The sequence below is a fragment of the Manis javanica genome, chromosome 1, assembly GCF_040802235.1.
Source record: "Manis javanica isolate MJ-LG chromosome 1, MJ_LKY, whole genome shotgun sequence".
Lineage (NCBI taxonomy): Eukaryota > Metazoa > Chordata > Mammalia > Pholidota > Manidae > Manis > Manis javanica.
In genome coordinates, this window is record NC_133156.1 from 90,281,449 (window position 1) to 90,300,117 (window position 18,669).

Consider the following 18,669-nt stretch of genomic DNA (forward strand, 5'->3'; position numbering starts at 1 on the left):
AGACACTTTTGTGTTTCTCTTTGTTCACAGATGCATCCCCAGTGCTTGAACCAGTCCCTGGAATACAGTAACTACTCAGTAGATGTGTGGAATGAAGTATAGTCTACTTCCTAAGCACAGATTAAGTATAGTCTAAATATAGTCTACTCTGCTACCAGCAAGTTTCTGTAACCAGAGCATAAGTAATATAAATCACACATGAAAAATGTCTAACCATGTTAATGCAGTTACAGTAGGTGGAATATAATGTTTAGAGAATTGAGTGATATGCCCACTCATTTGTGATTGATCAGTAGAAATTGGTAAGTGGAAACGATATTAGTTAAATAGAATGGTTGTGTTGGTTCACATGCAATTGTTTGCATCACACATTTTGCATCACCAATGAACAGTAGCTGCAAGCAGAACACAGCTAAATCTGAGTTGTAGAGAACACGTCATGCTACGCCTGATGCCCATTTACGCTATGTTCATTCTCTTTGGGTGGTTTGGCCATGAGGTCTAACTTGGAAGGGTTTACTAGGAGGCAGAAATTCAACTCTTATTTGTACGTTGTGCTTATCTTCCTAACTCAGCAGCCTCAAACAACTCTCCTTCCAATCTCTTCATCAGCTACCTCCATCTTTTTATGAAGGTGAAGTCCTACATATTTATTTACTGTAATATTTATTAGGAATTTAACATGGCTCATGAACTCTGCTAATATGTTTTTTGGAAGGGTTACTGTTTTTGTTAGTGCTGTGGTTGCAGTGTCACACAGATTTGAATCATTTGTTCCTAACCCAACTTTCACCATAAACTTTGTTATTTACAGTGGATGATTTCACAGAATGGGAAGAACTGCACACATCCTTTTATAGAAGAAATGTTGCATTACCAACTTCATTTTCTATGAAGATAAATGGGACTTCGCTGTGGGAGAAGATGAAAGGGAGCATTGCAGTTCTGGCAAGAACATCAGCAATATTCCCATGTGGATACAGTATGGAACCTTCTGGGCAGAAGGGAGGAGCCCTGGGTCAGGAGAAGGCTAGGCTCTGAGAAATGGGTAGGTGAATGTTTTTGAGTAAAAGAGTTTTTAAGTAATCCAGAATTTTCTGTGGTGAAGTGCCTCTGGGAGGTTCTAGAACAGGAGGTGGCTTGCCTCCAGCAGTGTTTTAGAAGCTGTAGGCCCGGCTAGATGGACGCCAGTACAAAAAGGGAACGTGAAAGGCGGCCACTAAAACTATGAAGTCCTGAAACCGCAAGAAACAAGAGGGTGGCATGTTAGGCTTGGTAAGGGCACGTTAACTGAAAATACAAGCAAAGAATCAGTGGGAGCAGCTAATGGCAGTGGAGGAGCGAGGCCCCAAATTGACTGTTAGGGTCTGAGTTGACACGACTAGTGGACACGGTTGTCCCAGACAAGAGGCTGAGAAGCTGGGGGCAGGAGCCAGTTTGACGGGGGTGGGGGTGGAGGAGGGTGACAAGAAGGATGTGTTTGGCCAAGTGCCCGTCGCGTTTTTTAAATTGCAAGGAATACTGTTACCTTAATTCGTGGCCGTTTAACTCAGTTCCTTGCTCCCACCCTGGATCAATGGCGGGGAGTTAATAAGTCTCCTCTCTGGACAGTGATGCCTTTTCAGACTGTTGTCTACAGAGCCTTTGAAATTCATACTGCAACCTTACTTTGAGTGCAGGGGAGGATGTTTCAAGAAGCTATCTTTCTACGAATATTCTATGTGTCGGTTAGCACTGTTATTCACCTGCAGACAGGGCAAGGAAACTCACGCCACTTATGCCCAGAGCCTCCTCGCCGGGAGATGGGCGGGGGGCGGTCAATCCAAACCCCGCTTTGGATTCCGCGGGGCCACCGGACGGACATTCCTCCCGCTCGGGCGGCCTGGGGAGCTGTGCCGGACGCTCCGAGACGCTCTCCGCCCAAGGCGTCCGGCCTATCACCCCGACTCCGACTTCGCTGCTGCTCGCCTCCGCGGCAGGGCGGTGGGCGCTCCGGAGGCAGTTTCTCGAAACTGCCCCGGGAGGTTCGCCGGCGCGGCCCCGGGGACCCTTGCAGGGTTCCGGATGGCGCCGCTGTCCCCCGGCGGCCGCAGGGTCGGGCTCCCAAGCCCCCGGGCCTCCGCCCCTCTTCCCCGGGGATCCCCTTTCGCCGGCGCCCTCCAGGGCCCAGCTGGACACTCCCCCCCGGGAGGCCGGGCCTTGTCCGCCCGCCGCCGCCCCCGCCCCGCCCCGCGCGGGGACAGCCCCGGGCCCCGACCCCTCCCCCCGACGCCGGGCGCGGGAGCGGGACGAGGCGGCGATGGTGACTGGGCAGCGGCGCGGGGCCGGGTCCTGGGCAGGGAGGCTCGGCGGCCCCTTTCTTTCTCCGCCCCCGCCCCTCCTCCTCCTCCTCCCTCCCTGCTAGCCCCGGCGGCGGCGGCCGAGGTCGGCGCTCTCGCTGGCCCGCCTCGCCTCCTCCCCCAGCCGGGACCCTCTCCCTCCGCCGCGCCCCCTCCGCTCGCCGCCGCCGCCTCCCTCCTCCCTCCTCCCTCCCGCTCCTTCCCCGAGCGGCCGGCGGGGCGAGAGCGCGGTGGCTGCGAGGAGGCGTAACGGAAAGCCCCGGCGTGGGGAGGCTGCGGGCTCGAGCCGGAGACGCCGAGAGGGGCCCGGTGAGTGGGCGGCCAGCCGCGCGCGCTGCGGGAGGGAGAGCCCGCCGCCGGCCAGGTGGGGGCCGGGGCAGCCCGCGGGTACAGGCGGGGCCGTCGCGGCCGGCCGAGCCCGTGCTGCGTGCGCGGCCGGCGCGGGAACTTCGCTGCGGACTGGCCCCGGACCCGGCCGGGTGTTGGACGCTGGGAATGGGAGGGAACTGGTGCTCCGCTTTCTCTGCTGCGGCCGCACTAGTGGAAAAACTGTGCCTGGAACAGCGATTTTCTGGGAAGCCTGCGCAAGCCCAGCAACCCCGCCGCGGCGGCGACGGCGGGCACCGCGGCGCGCGAGTCCTGGGCGCAGTTGGCCGCCGTGCTCGGCGCGCCTGGTATCGCGCCCGGGGGCCGCCCCGTGTCGTCCCCGCGGGGCCTGCTCCGTGGCGTATGGGTCACGGCGGCCACAGACGTCAGCTGCTTCTTCGATCTGGGCTGCATATTTGTGGGCAGCGCAGTGATTTGGGGTGCGGGCTGGAGAAGGTGGGCGTGGAGTGGGGAAGACCTCGTCTGGGAATGGGTGGGTTGAGCCCAAGGGATGGGGTGAAGGCTGGGGGAGGCTGTGTATTTCTGTATGTTTAGGCATAAAGTTTTGCTTTGTTTTCCCCTTTAATTCAGCGGCCCAGTGTTTTTTGAACTCAGAAAAGCAGAAGGATTTTCTTCAATCCCGTTCTGCTTTTCTTATTTCAGGGAGGTCTTGGGTTTAGGAAAGTTCATGAGCTGTTTCAGTTGGAGTAAATGGGAATAAAGACGAGGTCTTATCTCCCACCCCCATCCTCACTCCCACTCGGGCCATTTCCTGTATTTCCCGTTTTGTCTGATGTGACCGTGTGCGTGCACGTAAGTTACCATCCGTGACCCACGTGTAAGAAGTGGAACTCTTGTTTGAAACTGCAAAGCGGCCCCTATAGACCCGCGCGTGTTGGAGGCAGAGGGAGGAGAGGTGTGGGTGGGAGGGGGAGGGGAGCAGTTACAGCCTCGTCAACCCTGAGGAACCGAGCGTGAAGGGAGGTTATCACCTACTCCTTGCTTTGCCTTTACCCAGTCACCTGAGTGACGCTAATTTTTTTTTGGTGTTGCTTTTTCCTGGGCATTCCTGATTCATTCCTACTGGTCCGCTTTAAAAAATGACTTTTCCTTTTCAAATTGAAGACATAGGAACATCTGCTAGTGGGGAGATTCAGTGTTACGAAGATTGAGAAAAATAAATCCCAGATTCTTGTATCTTTTGCTGTCATATATTCTGATAGGCTTGTTATTAATCTGTCAGAAATTTGATTCTGACGAAATAAATAATATTTGAGGGTCTTGAAGTTAAACCAGTTAAAACACTGTATTATGGTTATTTTTCCTAACCGGCCACACACACAGCAGGTGGTGTGGGTTGTGGTTTGCAAATGGCGCTACAAGCAGCCAGAAGACATTGTGTGTTGCGGGAGATGACAAGGATGGTAGAGGGAGTAATTTGTCTTCAGAACAGAACAATTAGGAAGAATAATTACACTGTAAATGAATGTTCTCGAATATAATTTGAGTCGTGATACGTGAACTAGTAATTTGTCTATAGGAAGGCAAAAGGGTCTTTGCGGATGAGACAAAGCGATGCCTTCTGGAAAAGGTAATGTCTGCTGTTCACCCACGTAGATGGACTCAGAATTGATGGCACCTGCCTACAGAGATGTGTGGACTGATTTAATTAAAGAGATTTCACTGCATGTAACTGGGCAAAGGCAAGAGAAGCCCATAGTAGGAGAAGATAAAAATCAGTATGTACAAAAGCAACAATTTCTTTTTATTTTTTATATTTTTATTAAAGTGTCATTGATATACAATCATATGAAGGTTTCATATGAACAACATTGTGGTTTCAACATTCACCCATATTATCAAGAACCCCCCCGCCACCATTACAGGTCACTGTCCATCAGCTAGTAAGATCTATACAGTCATTACTTGTCTTTGTGCCGCGGGACCTACCTATATTGTGAGTGCTAATTATAATGCCCTTAATCCCCTTCTCCATCCCTCCCCACCCATACTCCCCAACTCTTTCCCTTTGGTCACCGTTAGTCCTTTATCTGAGTCTGTGAGTCTGCTGCTGCGTTCGTTCAACAGTTTCTTTTTAATGAGTATTGTGTACAGCTACTCAACTTCTTTATTGCAAAAAATTGACAAAATAGGACACCCAAATTGGGGCTATTGAGTTTCAGAGGTGCCACTTAATAAAAGAACCTGGGACAATTTATTTAATTTCTCTGTGTCTTGGTTTTTGTATCTGGAAAATGATGGTGGTAACAGTTCAAGTCGAAGAATCACCTTGAAGATTAACTAGGATTGCTTTTTTTGTAGACCTTAGGGTAGTGCCCGAAGCTAAATGCTCAGAAAATATTAATGATGGTTGTCAAGTATTTTAAATATTCAGGAAAAAGTGCCATTCAAAGAGCTGGAATGCAAAAAAAGATACCTGATTTTAAAGGAGCCACTGCTGTTTAAGGCAGACCCTAAATTGAGGCTGTTCCTAAGCCCCTGGCAGCTCATACCCAGAACAACCTGATCTTTCTAGAACTTGCAGGCTGCATCCTATCGGCCCATTGTGGTCGGCCTTTTCTGGGACTCTGGTGCTGGGGAATGTAGTGGTGGCTGTGTGTGGATCTTCTGGCTGGAGCACAGGTGTGGTTTGGAATTCCAGGCCTCACTGCCCTCTTGTGATGGAAGGTTTTCAGGCTCCTCGTCCCACCAAAGTAAATATCCAAATTTTGTTTGAGAAAAAAAGAAAATTTTAGTGGTGGACAAGGTGAGTGCCTCTCTTGGGAATCCTAAAAGCAGAGTTTTACTTAGTTCTTATTGCTCTTAGAAAGATACAAACAGTAAGTCAATGTCTAATCTCTGAAATTTATTTCAAAAGGCAACTTTATGTCTTGGGGTTAATGATACATTGCCCAGTTTTTACTAAAGTTGTACCTAAGAGCAAAGTTAACAAAAGGCTTTCTTGAGCTGGGAAACTATGCTGTATATTGCTTTTCTAATTTAAAAGGAATGCCTGTTTGCTCATTCATCCATTCTTTTATCCTGTCATTCAGCAAATACCAGTGGAGCCTCTCCTATGGGCCGGGCTCTGTTATGGCCTCTGGTAACACGGAAGAGCCCAGAGCAGGCCTCTCCTCTCACAGAGCACGCATTCTGGAGGGGTAGACTCTGTGTGCGAAGGACCTCTGTAAGCCCCAGAAGCTCCCTAAAAGAACCCTGCTGGGAAAGCAGAGGCTGGCTGGGCTTCCCTTCACAAGGACCCAAAGGGAGGGAAGTGATTTGGCCGCAGGTGGTGGCAGGGGCAGCCAGGCCTATAGGTCCTCTGTAGGGATAAGGGAGAAAGGGGGCCTATTTATTTCTGTGCTTTATAAAAGCATGTGTCCAGTTTGAGTAGTGGTTGAGTGGAACGACCAGCCAACGTGCCATGAAAACAAATGGTTTTTCTCGGAGGTGAGACTTCTCAGCTTTAGAAAGGTAAAGAAGGAGTCAAAGGTCAGATCTGGTCATCAGCTAATAAAACCCAGATTGTGTCCAGAGAAGAATCTGCTCTGACACTTGAAAACACTTGACTGTCTCTTGCTTTAGAAGGTGTGACCGAAAAGGGAAAGAGTGGGTAGTTGGTTCCTCAGGAACCTTTAAGGTTTTTCTTTTTTCTGTTACTTTAAAAATTACAATAATACATGATGCAAAAATAATGCATCTGCTTGGCATCTAGAAGGCTTGCAAAGGTCTAAGGTAGTCCGGGTTCTGGCAGTGGTTGGTTGGATGAGAGATAAGGTCATGCAGGGAAGTACCTGCGGGTGTAGGGTCTTGGGTGCTGGGTTGGGCTGTCTGAACTTCATCTAGAAATCTGTGTAGAATTTGGAGAATTTGCAGCAGCTGAATGACGTGATCATGTTGTGCTTTGAAAGAACTCAGTGGCCAAAATGTAGACTAGGTGACAAGGAGACCATGGTCAGGGACAGAAGGTGAGCTGGGAGATGAGTGCAGGAATCGCGGGACTTGGTGAGGGATATGGGGGAGAGACTGACCCTATTTGATCATCTCCTAGGAGTGGGCACTTAGCAAGACAGAGTCCATGGTGACTGGTGTGGGTCGTGGTGCCATTTGCTGAGTGCTGTGGGGAACTCCAGTTTGGAGAGAGGGCAAGAAGTAATGAGTTCAGTTGACTCCAAAACTGAACTGTGAGCCTTCCAGGGAAAGATGCCCAACATGGAGTTGGACACATGGGCAGGAAGAGAAGTCTGAAGCTGGAGATGAAAGGTGAAGTTATTTCTACAGTAGCGGCAAGTGGTTGTCTCATCTGTCAAGGTTTACTGAAAGTGCTCATGGTGAGTGTAATGTATGTCATTGTACTGAATTTTTCTCTTTCACCCTTTTGACAGGCTTAATGGAATAATCAAGCCTCTGGCGTTGGCCTTACATGAACAGACTCTTCCTGGTGTTATTTTGCAGACTTGGTGAGATCTGCTTGTTTGTTATTTTAAACTGAGATAGTTGAGAGGAATGTCCATGGAATGGCTCTGAACATATTTAATAGCTGGGATGTATAATTGATAAAATTGACATCCCTCTCCCAAACACACATACAAGTTATGTACAGAATGTTTGTGTTCTCCTTAAAATTCATATGTTGAAGGCCTAATCCCCAGGGTGATGGTATTTGGAGATGGGACCTTTGGAAGGTAATTAGGTTTAGATGAGTCATGAGCGTATAGTCCCCTTGATGAGATTAGTGTCGTAAGAATAGGAAGAGACCAGAGCCCTCTCTACCAGAAAGAGAAGGTAGACATCTGCAAGCCAGAAAAAGTAAAGAGTTTAGGAGCCGAGTCGGACTGTACCTTGATCTTAGTCTTCCAGCCTCCAGAACAGTGAGAAACAACGTCTTTTGTTCACATCACCCAGTCTATTTTGTTACAGCAGCCTGAGCTGACTAATACAGCATCTATATTGCATTTAAGAAAATGTAAGATGACCTTCACTTGTAGAGAATATAAATTAGTTTTATGTGCATCCACAAAACACTAACAGAGTCAAAGAAGTACGTTATCTGCATGTTTTCTTAGTTTAACTGTAATGCCATCAGCTAGTTCAAGAGAAACAACTAACAATGATTTTGAGACTTGGGAGATAAGAAAGGAGAACCTCCCTCAGTGTATTTTGACTTTCCCTCCTCTGGGTTCATTCTGATTTTTGTTTTAAGATCATATTTCTTCACAATTGCTGTTATAGACTACTTAAAAAAGATTTCAACCTAATTAGCTTCAAAACCAGAATTTTAAAACTCTTCACATGGTTTCTAATAAAGTAGGTACTGAACTTTGTGCCCAGTTATAGTATTTGAATGAAGACTATTGAGGGTTTCAGCAGGTTCATAACAAATAATGTTTAATACTTCCTGAAGTGACACTAGCAGAAAGGCAGCTCTTTCCTTGTCCCATCTTTATGGACAGAGAATATTTCAGTGAATTATAGCCAGGTTGCCTGACTTTTGGCTGCATAAGGGTAGTACATTTAAGATTTGCAGCCCATGCTGATTGATGTATAAAGCCAGGGTGTTAAAACAGTAAATACATGGCATTTCAAAGCACTCCCTGTCTGAAACTAAGAACTCTCCGCTGTGGGTTGACTGTCTCTCATCCTTAAAGTGCACAGACTTGCAGGGACCCCTGGAGTGCTGGTGGGCAGCTTCATGCATTTGTGGTTCCCAGGTCTTTATCTTCACAGGCTCCATACCCCCTCTCCACACACTCATTTTCCCACCTTAGCGTGGTGGTCAGGCTCTCTTGGCCTCTCTGCGCACCAAGGAAGAAGGCTCAGCAGGCACTGGGATCTGCAGGCACCTTGGGAACTTGCACTAGGAGAACTCACTTTTGGGGTCATGTCCATGAGGGACAGGCTTATCCACCTTTTTTTTTTTTAAGATACCACATGCCCCTCAAGTGCTGTTACTATTAACTTGAATTTCACTCATTCATAGAAGAGTGAAGTGTGCCAGGTAGACCCCAATGAATGCTTGTTGAATTGTAGGCATGCTGTTTGATTTGTGTGCCGCTGTTACACACTCCTGCTGGGGACTTCGGGTGAGGCCAGTGGGGATTACTAATGCATCATCTGTCTGTGTGGCCAGTGGGAACGCCTTCCTTCCCCCTTCCTTACCTGCTTAACTAGGGTGCCATGGAAAGGAAAACTGGAAGGATATAGGCTCAAATTTTTACTGTTTAACTTGGACTAGCAGGATTATGGGTGACTATTTTATGTTTTTTCCGATCTTCTATAAGTCACATGTTACTTTTAAAATCAGAACAAAACAATTGGTGAACTGTGTGTGTGTATATATAAAGCTGTATCGGCAATTTCGGGCACAACACTATGTCTTACATGTGTGGTGCAGCCATTATAAAGCAGGTCTCTGTCTTTAAAAAGAACTGAAATTCCTATTTGTTGTAAATATAGTTACAATACTGGAAGGATGGAGAGTGCAGCCAGGCCTCAGGTGCTGTGACCCAAAGCCAGAGGCAATCAGCTTCCTCTGAGCAATAGGAGGAACCCACTCCTTACCTTGATTGTGTTTTGTTTCATGAACATTGTAAGTGGGATTTGAGAGATGTTTCACTTGGGTGTGTATATCTTTCTGATTGATACAAAGTATTGAATAAATCTGCTTGATAAGCAGTGCTGAATTAACTATATACTACACTGATATGTTTGATTTCTTTCTTTTTTAAAATGGTGTCAGTATTAAACAACCGGAACCAGCAGTGAGATCTTAAATATTCCGGCCTCCCCCCATGCCCGGGAAATTAGAGGGGCTCTTTTTCCTCTACTGATTCTATTGTTCAGTATTTTCTTTCTTTCCACACTGAGCTTGTTATCAAGGGCACCTGGAGTTCAAGCTTCCTTTCTCCTGGGGGAGGCTGCAGTTGGGCTGAATTTCATATGTTGTTTTCCAGTTTAGAGTCAGTTAGCCAGTGTTTAAGGATGGCTGTAACTGCATAGGCAGTAGCCTCTTTTAATCTTCAGCTAAGTGGTGTATGGCATACACTCATTCAGGACAAATTAACCTCTTAAAACTGTTTAACATTTTTCTCTTGTCTATAGAGATCAGACTTTCTGAAATTAAAAATAATAGACTGGAGAGTCTGGGAACTACAAACTTGCCAGTAAGCCGTCTTTTTTGTTTTAAATGACTACCATTTGTATGTTAAATATACACTTAAGAAAAACATGGTTCATAACTTTAAAAACAATCTAAAATCACATCCATTTCTTAAAAATGGCAGACTGTTCATGGCAGACTGTCCATTCCCAGATGATTCTACATGGAGAAATATGTTTAAACAGATACTCTGTCATTTGCTCGTTCTTACTGTAGTCCTTCCAGGGTTCTGTAGAGGAAGCTCATGATTTACCCACCTGATTACTGCTGTGCCTGTGTTTGTGCTGTGCTGCAGAGCATAGTGGGCTGGTTTAGACAGGGGACTGGAGGTCGTTTTTGATCTGAGGCCTTTCGGTATGGGCATGATTACGTGGTCTCGTCTGTTGATATGTTTTTTCCAGTTTATGTTAGGTCTGTGGTTCTTTTCTCAATTAGTAAAAAAAGGGCAGCATGAAAGGGAGCTAAGCTGAATGTGGGGAACGTTTAAACTATAATCCAGTGCCAAAAAGCTGTAGCTAGGCAAAGAGGCCACACTGCATGAGAAAAATCCAGGTAGTGGTGGTGATGGGGAAGTGTGGCAGGCTGTGTATTCACCTGTGTGGGCATATTCTGGACGGTAATCAGCTGTGCTGCGGAGGAGCCGCTGCCCCCTTGGCCTGGAGACTAGACTCATGGACACTAAGAGTATGCTAGCTTTCTTAGCAGCATACTTGCTGCTAAGAAACTTGCATGTTTTTAAAAAAATTGAAACATTTTAAGCCATCAAGTTAGATTTCCTCTAGCTTATATATGTGTATTTGATTTTTAAAATCTTGACCATGGGACTTTCCATTTCTTCCTGTGAAATTTCAGGTTTCTCATTCTGGCATGTTGTTCAGCCTACCCAGGTAATTGTAAGTTCTGACCTGGCCATCAGTCATGTCAGCCATCCCCCTGGGCTGTGTGTTGTCCCTTGATACACTCCGCTCCTCCGTCATCAGGTTCTCTGACTTGTTCACTGGTGCTGCTCTGTTCAGCCTCCCCTTGCCATTCTCCTGAGTCCTCTTAGTAAGCAAGGGTTTGTCTGCCTTTGTAGTTGGCCAGAGGGCAGAGGGTTGGAGTCTGTGTCAAAACAGAGAGGAAGCTAATCATGCCCGTGACCTTGACCTCATTAACATTGTGCTGGATCCCAGAGAGCCAGCCTTCCACGGTATTGTTTGACTTTGGATTGTCTATTGATTTATGGTCCTGGGGTCCATATTCCTTCCTTCTAAAGGAGGCAGATTTAAGAGCCAGATGAGAATGTAAAAGATCATTGGTACTTACTGCTGCTTTTTAACTCCTAAAAGTTGGGCTCTCCTGATGGTGATTTGACCCCAGGACAAACCAAGACTGACAAGACTGTGAGGGGAAAAAGGCCTCTGAGAATCCGGAGCGTAAGTGGGTGGGCTGACCACCTGGGTGTTCGGCTGCTGGGAATGAAAGTCTCACACTGGCCCTCACCCCCCTTGAAAGCAGGGCTTCTTGGACTTGAATGTGCACAAGAACTACCAGGAATCTTGTGAAAATGCAGCTTCTGATTCAGCAGGCCTGGGTGTGGCCTGGGGTTCTGCATTTCTAGCAAGGCCCCTATGATGTTGCTGCTGGTTCTGAGTACCACACTTTGAGGATCCAGGCCTCCTATAAGCTGGGACATGAATAAGGCTATGAACTAGTCAGCTGGAAGCTGAAACCTGTACGGGCTACCAGGAGGCACCTGTGGAGTCTGACTTAAACTGGTTGCCTGCTGCTTAGGGCTGGCCTCTGCTGGGATGCGACCGAGGCCCTCAGCCCTATCTCTTCCACTCCGGCTGTAATAGTCCTCAGGAGCAGCCGATTCCCTTTAGACCTCAGGGCAGGGAGGTTATGAGGGTGTTGCAGGTCAGGTATGGTTTAAGCTAAGATAGTGGGGAGGTTTTGTTTTTGCTAAATTTTAGTTAAATTGATTTCTTAATTACATGTTGACTGTATTCTATAACTTTAACTAGATAAAGAAGACTCTCACTTCCTTCAATTAAACCTGTATTTTCTCACATGCCCTATAACTTTGAAGTTTGCAACTACGAAGTTTAAAAAAAGTTACCTACTGTTTCATTTGGAGCATTATTTCTGACTTGCCTGACACTCTGCTGGGGTGTTGGCTAGGCATATGCAATCTCAGACCTCTCCCCTGAGGTTTTGGCATTGTAAGACTGAAGTGGATCCTAGGAATGTATTTTTAAAACGAAGCTTCTGTATGGTTCTTATGATCATGCAGGTTCTCGAAACACCAACTTAGAGACATTGATTTAGAAACCTGTGATACCACATCCGAGGGGCACTCTTACCTGCTCTTTCCTTGGCTCCTTGAATACTAAGTTGTGAAAAGTTGGCTTCTGTCCCGTTGGCGTGCACTTCAGTTTTTATCTTGACACATGCTTTCAGTACTTACAGAGAGGCCCTTACCTTGGTTGGGACGAAACCAGAGAGTCCTTTGTCAACAGTGTAAGTAGTTAGTTCTGTGAAGCCATTATTTTTAGGAAGCTTTTATAGACACTGATTACTAAGTGCTTTGGGACTTTCTTGGAGATACTGGACAGAACTTTGGGTCTCTGCAGGGCAGCCTTAGGAATGTCCTGAAGCAGGCTTTTCCCACTCTGTCTCCTGCTTTGGTTCAGACACTGGGGAAAACGAACCTCCCCTTCAAGTAAATGCCGATCTTAAGTGGATGGAGAAGGACCCCTTGTCCTCCACAGACCAGTTTGGTTCTGATCCAGGTTGAGAAATTGGCTTTCTTCATTGTTGTATCAACATTAAGCTCCATTTCTACAGGGGCCATCCCAGCCCCACCCTAGAGGCAATGCTGGCTTATGAAACAGATGACATAGGAAATTATCAGCATGATGAGGTTGGACACCATTATTTTTCAATCGGAACTTGCTTTAGCAGCAGCTCCATGCCAGAGGTCTGTGGTTATTTGGAACTTTATTACGAGTGATTTCATGACTGGTACGCTTGCAGCGCCTGTAGAGGTGGTGTTAGAGATGGTCACTGAAATTCAGAAGATTGCTTGTATTTCTCAAATTATGTATGAGCAAACGCCAAAGCCCCAGGGACTACTGAGTGAGAGTAACAAACTTCTTGTTTTATTAAAAAAATTGATTCACTTACTGTTGTGCCTAAAATTCTATCATTAGAGAAATTTGGATGAAACCTTTCTCTTCAGGGCTCTTTTCAACATGTATGCATCCATAGGACAGGTAATATATTCCTCATTTATGAAACAGATAAAGAAGGAAATGGTCAGTGTGATGAGATTGCAGGGGATACTTTCAGGAGGGGATGATAACAGGAATAATTTCATAAAATGCTTCCCAAGATCAGCTAGCCAAGATTAAGGTATAAAGAGTGAGCTTTGATGGGGTGCAGTGTGGGTACTGTGAAAGGAGGGCCCAGAGCCACAGAGGGCAGCTGGAGGGACCAGGTGTCCGTGGCAGCTCTGGAGGAGCCCAGGGTCCCTGGGAGGGCAGAACTGACTCTTGTTCACTTATATGTGTGTGTGTGTGTGTGTGTGTGTGTGTGTGTGTGTGTGTGTGTGTGTGTGTGTGTGTATGTGTGTGGTGGTGGTGGAGGGACTTTAAGATCCCTGATGCATCTGGCATACTTCCATCTGATGTACTCATTTCATATCCACTTGACTAGTTGTAATGAAAAGCCAGGTGATCTATATATGGAAATCAAGATTAAACAGTATAAGTGTACTTGGGATTACTTTGCCCTCTTTAAAGTCTATGTAATTTTGAAATGATCTAGTTTCTGTTTAGCAGGTGAACTTGGCCAGCAGCACAAACCTTCCCTCCCCTGTTGAGGGGCCTTTTCTCAGCGCTGAGAGGAGAGCTTGACTCTTCTAGTTCGCCCTTGCCACCTAGAAAGTGTGCTTCAGTGCATTCTGTCTTGTATCTGCAAAGAGTAATTACATTTCCCAGCAGTTCTCAGCCCCTGGGTGGCAAAAAGAACCTCTGGACTTGGACATTCTGCTGCCAAAGCCAAAGCCTACTGGAGTGATGGGGTGTGTATTCAGAACAGCCTGGGGATGGGGTGAGAGCTGCTCTTTTCCTCTGCTGCCTGGGTGAGTCCAAGCCGACAGCAGTTCACAGAAGGACACTCAGGGACAAGAACTCGGGGGGCTTTTCCTAATGTGCTCCCCACCTGCAGCTGTTTCTAGTCCCCTCCCTGTAGAATCCCTGCTCTGTCCTCAGATTGAGCTTAGTGCTCCAAATTCAAAGATTCACAAGATGTTCCTTCATGCTCACAGTCAGGGTCTCGAAATAAAACACACCAAAAATGAAGCCATTTTATCAAAAATAAAATCTTTGTCTTCAGGGGGTTTAATGGTTTGCTGGTATGCAGGAGGGTGGGAACATAGTCCATGAATGCCAGACAGCATTGACAACCACCTGTCCTGGCTTCCCTGGGGTGACTGCTAGCTTGCCCTGTGTCCTTGGGCAAGTCATTTTACCAGTTTGGGCTAGAGAAGGTGAGAGGTTGGAATCCAGGCCTGAAATTTGTGTTCTGGGTCATTTATTCAACCTACACTTATTAAGCCCCTCAGGGAGCTGACAGTCTGGTGGGGAGGTAGTAGAACAGCCGTCACCTTCAGTGTGGTTAGCAAGGTGTGGTGTGCAGAGTGAACAGTCACGTGGGGTGTGGGCACCGGTACACAGGGCAGGTGGCGGGGCAGGAGGACTGGTGCACGCAGGTGCGGGACGGGGAAGGTGGGGAATTCCTGCAGCATTCCTCCTCACCCGGGGCCACGCACAGTCCCTTGGCCTGGTGTGAGGTGCTGCAGCTCAGCCACCCTTGCTGTGGCTTTGGCAAGAAGGGCAGAGCCTGGGCACTGAGTGTGTTTAGGAAATGCAGTGTCTCACCATAGTTGGTGTTGATCTGAATACCATTTTTATGTTTTGGACCCCATTTTACAAAAGGGGTCTTTTGTAAAGCAAACAAGAGCAATAGGAACATAAGCCAGAATGCAAGAATTTGCCTGCCTGCTGTTTACAGAGATATGCTTTTTTGGGGGCGGAGGGATAATTTTTTCTTTTTTATAGAGAGAAGGTAGATATTCAAAGAGACGCAGCTGAAGCGAGCTCTTCCCAAGCATGAACTCCTTTAGGCACCTGGGCCTCAGCATCTCCTTAACCCACAGTTTGTTCCATATTCCAGAAAGAAACTCAACTTCTGATAAAACCACATCGACCCTTCTGGATGGCTTCACTGCTTTTTTCCTGAAGTGGTCAGCTTCTGTATCTAGGTGGGAGGAGAAACGTTGTCTAAAAGGAGATGCACGCGTGCACTTTCCTGAAGCGGGAGGCCCCTTTGCCTGGCTGGAAACAAACAAGGGCTGCAGGATGGGGCGCAGTGGTTCCAGCCTTCACTCAGTGCCACGTCTCCATCCCAGGGGTGGGCCTGCCCTCTCTCCCCATGAAGTGCTAGGAATGGTGCCAAACCTCCACAGAATCAGCTTTGTGTATTTTCTTTTAAACAGAAATAGGCATCACCAGTTAACAGGCTGGGGCTAGCTCTGTGCACTGCCCTTCAGTTGGGCACTGCCCCCCATTCCCTGCTTACTGCCTTTGCAGGGCATCCGAGTCACCTGAAGGACTGGTTAAAGCACACATTGCTGCTCCCCACCCCCAGAGAGACTGTGTCACTAGGTTTGGGAAGCACTAAGAATTTGCATTTCTAATACGTTCCTAGTTGATGCTGATGCTGCTGGTCTGGGGTCCACACTTTGAGAACTTCTATAAAACCCAGGCATTCCTGGACGTTCTGAACGGTGTGTTGAGACAAACAGAGTTTGCTTATAATGGAGTGTCTGCCTGTGGGGGATCACCTAATGCTGGAGGAACATGTCATTCAGAAACAGTGGTTCACTGGAGTGCCAGAGGGAAGCCTTGCTCTTTCTTTCTATCCTGAACCATCTTTCTTGTTTGTCCCCACAACAGACCAGGGATGTGGCATTTGGGGTAGCTGGAATGGGCTTTTATTGCCTTCTTCCAATCCCTTCTCTCGTATTGCAAAAAGCTCTCTGAGTCGTGCTACTCTCCTACCTAAGACCCTTTGTGGGCTTGCCATTTGTCTTAAGATATTTTAAGTGGCTGCAAGGCCTTTGTGATTGCCTGTCTCTACAGTTCTCTTGCCAGGCTCCCTCCTGAGCTCTAAAGTGCCTCAGTGGTCAACAACCACTTTTGTTTGTGAAGTCACTGTGTTCTTGCTTCTGGGGCATCCCATTCTGCTGGTCCCTTTGCCTGGCATGCTCTTTGATTACCTTCTCAGTCTGGCCACCCCCTGCTTGTCAGACCTTGGCTTACCCATCACTTGCCCTGGGCAGCTTCCTTTGACCCTCCTGGGATCACTGGGGCCTGTGTAAAGGCTCCATCTTGTCTTGTGTTTTCTTCAGTTCTGCTCTTACCAGCTGCATCAGGATCCCGATTACTACCTGCTTCCTTCCTGTCTTTGTGGATTTTAAGTTCCCAGAGGGCTTCAAATGTTCATTCATGTGACTCCAGGCTTGGCATAGTCATTCTGTGAGATAGATACTGCACTGGAGGAAACCGAGGCCCAGGCAGGTTAAGTACCTGGCTTACAGTTGCCACTGTTTGATAACACAGGAATTCTCACCCAGGTCTCTTTGACCCAACCTCTTGGCCAGGTGACACTGGCCAGGTTTTCTGCTCTTGAGACCAAGGAGCCCTAGGCGTGGTCTGTAGCTCCCTACTGGGACCATTTAAAGACCAGCTATTCCAAGTTAACAAAAATGGCCCTTTCCTGTCATTTTCCAGGTAAACTGAGAAGCAGACTCTTGGGCTCACAGCTGACCTGTGGTTTTTGCATCTCGCTAAGGAGCACCTTCTCATAAAGGTAAGGGGTTGGTCCCTAGGGCCTGCTCGTGCAGGTTATGGGAAAACTTTGGCTATGACAATGCATTCTGATAGCCACCCAAAGTTCTCACTCATTGAAAAGAAAATCCTTAAATGTAGGGCAACAACTCCTGTGAGAAAGGGAAAGTGGCCCCCTGCCCCTGTTGGGAGTTCCTTGGTGAAGATGTCTGCCCGGCTGGCTTTTTCCTGGGCATTGTTGGCCTGCTTATCGCCCAATATTCTTTACTTGGGCTGGGCTGCCTTCTCCCCTCCACTTGAGTTGGTGCTTTAGAATTCTTTTTCCTCACTTAAGACTCAGCCCAAATTTCACTTGTTATTTATCAAACTATCTGAAGGAGAGGCTCATCAGAACATAAGCTTTTTCTCAACTTTCCAGCAAAATGAATCTGCTCATACAACATGCTGCATTAGCCACCGGGAGCTTTACTTGTCTGCGCACAGCTCTTCCCTCTGCGCTGTGAGTTCCTTTTGCTGCCATCTCCCACCTAACATGACTCCTGGCATGGAACAGACTTTGAGTAAATGAATAAATGTTAGCCTGAGAAAAAAAGATGCCCTAGTAAACTAAACTAAGACACAGCCACAAAAAATCATAACGTATTCCTAAACTGATGAATGATTTGATTTGTAAAGTGCCTTTCTGGATTAATTCCATGGCTGTTTGCTCATATCACCACCCGTAATTGAGAATTTTCCATAGTATATTAAGTCAATAAGTGTTTAGATTCTTACCCTTGTTGAAAAGGATAAAAAGTTTTTATGTCACTGTCTTCCTCTTGAGTAGTCAGAGATGCTAGGTCATGGAACAGTGCTGTGTGAGATCCCGTGCAGCCCCGAGCAGCCAGCCCTCTTGGCTGCCCTGGAAGAGAGGGTTGTTGACTGGACCCTGGGTACCCTGGTCAGCCTTGGGATTGAACATGTATCCAAATGTCTAGGCAGGCAGGGAGCAAAAACACTTTCCCATTGAACAACCCAGAGGAAATGAAAATATTTCTGAGTGGTGTTAGCATTTGTTTTAAAACTCCGTTTAGGTTTAAACATTTTTAATAAAAACATTTAAATCCATTGTATTTCAGTTTTCCCTACATCTTAGTGTGTTGGATTTTTTGAGAGGTACACATTGCCCCTCCTGTGGGTTGGTAGTAGCAGCCCTCAGAGTGGTGGGTGACCTGGACATTGCAGGCAGAAAGCGGCCTGGGTCCTTTCAATAACTGGGTTGGGTGGCTGAGTTCATGGACACCCGGGCGGTGGTCCTGGAAGCTCTCCAAAGACCACTTTCCCATAGGAGAATCTGGCCTTCAGTTTTTGCTCCTCCTCCTTATTCTGCTTCTGTGTTAATACTACCCATTGTTCAGCCTTACCAGTAGCTTTGTTTGGGAGTGTGCAGCACTTAAGCAAGAGTTTATCCTGTGGTTTCTGTATGTGCTCTCCACAGCCTATGGAGGTACCACCCACAGGTCTCATGGAAGAGCAGCCACAGAACCATGGTTTCTTTTGCCTGCTGCTGAACCCCAGACATACAGTTGCCTAAAGGAGACTCGAGTGAAAGACAAAGCAGTTTAAGAAATTTGACTCTCAGCTGACCTTGTTCATGTTCTGAAAGTCTCTTAGGGCTAAGGTAGGGTGAGGACTTCAGCTTTGCCCAGGAATTTCCAGTCTCCATGGAATTCAGTTTGTCTATCATGCTTGAAAAATAAACTTAGAAAATAAGTTGCAGTTTAAAAGTCCAGATGTTAAAATATGACTGGGTTTTAGCTTTTTAGTAGGTTTGGAATTTAACATATTACCGACTTGTGTTGCACCATCCCTGCAGAAGCCGGATTCAAGGTGATGGTTGTGTCTGGGCCTCACGCTGCCAGACACATGG

The 18,669-nt window shown here is 47.1% G+C and overlaps 1 protein-coding gene across 20 annotated transcripts in view; it reads left to right on the top strand.

The window, feature by feature from the left end:
* Window positions 1–1,534: 1,534 nt before the first annotated feature.
* LHFPL2 (LHFPL tetraspan subfamily member 2) overlaps window positions 1,535–18,669 on the top strand; it is a 178,926-nt gene continuing 161,791 nt past the window's right edge. For 6 of the 20 annotated variants that reach the window (XR_012130455.1, XR_012130459.1, XR_012130452.1 and 3 more), the window contains exons 1-3: window positions 1,535–2,648; window positions 7,091–7,165; window positions 16,704–16,782. The gene's annotated coding sequence lies outside the window, so the exon portion shown is untranslated. Of the gene's footprint in view, window positions 2,649–6,754; window positions 6,969–7,090; window positions 7,166–16,703; window positions 16,783–18,615; window position 18,669 lie in introns of those variants that run through there. The other 14 variants (XR_012130466.1, XR_012130465.1, XR_012130464.1 and 11 more) reach the window with 9 other exon arrangements.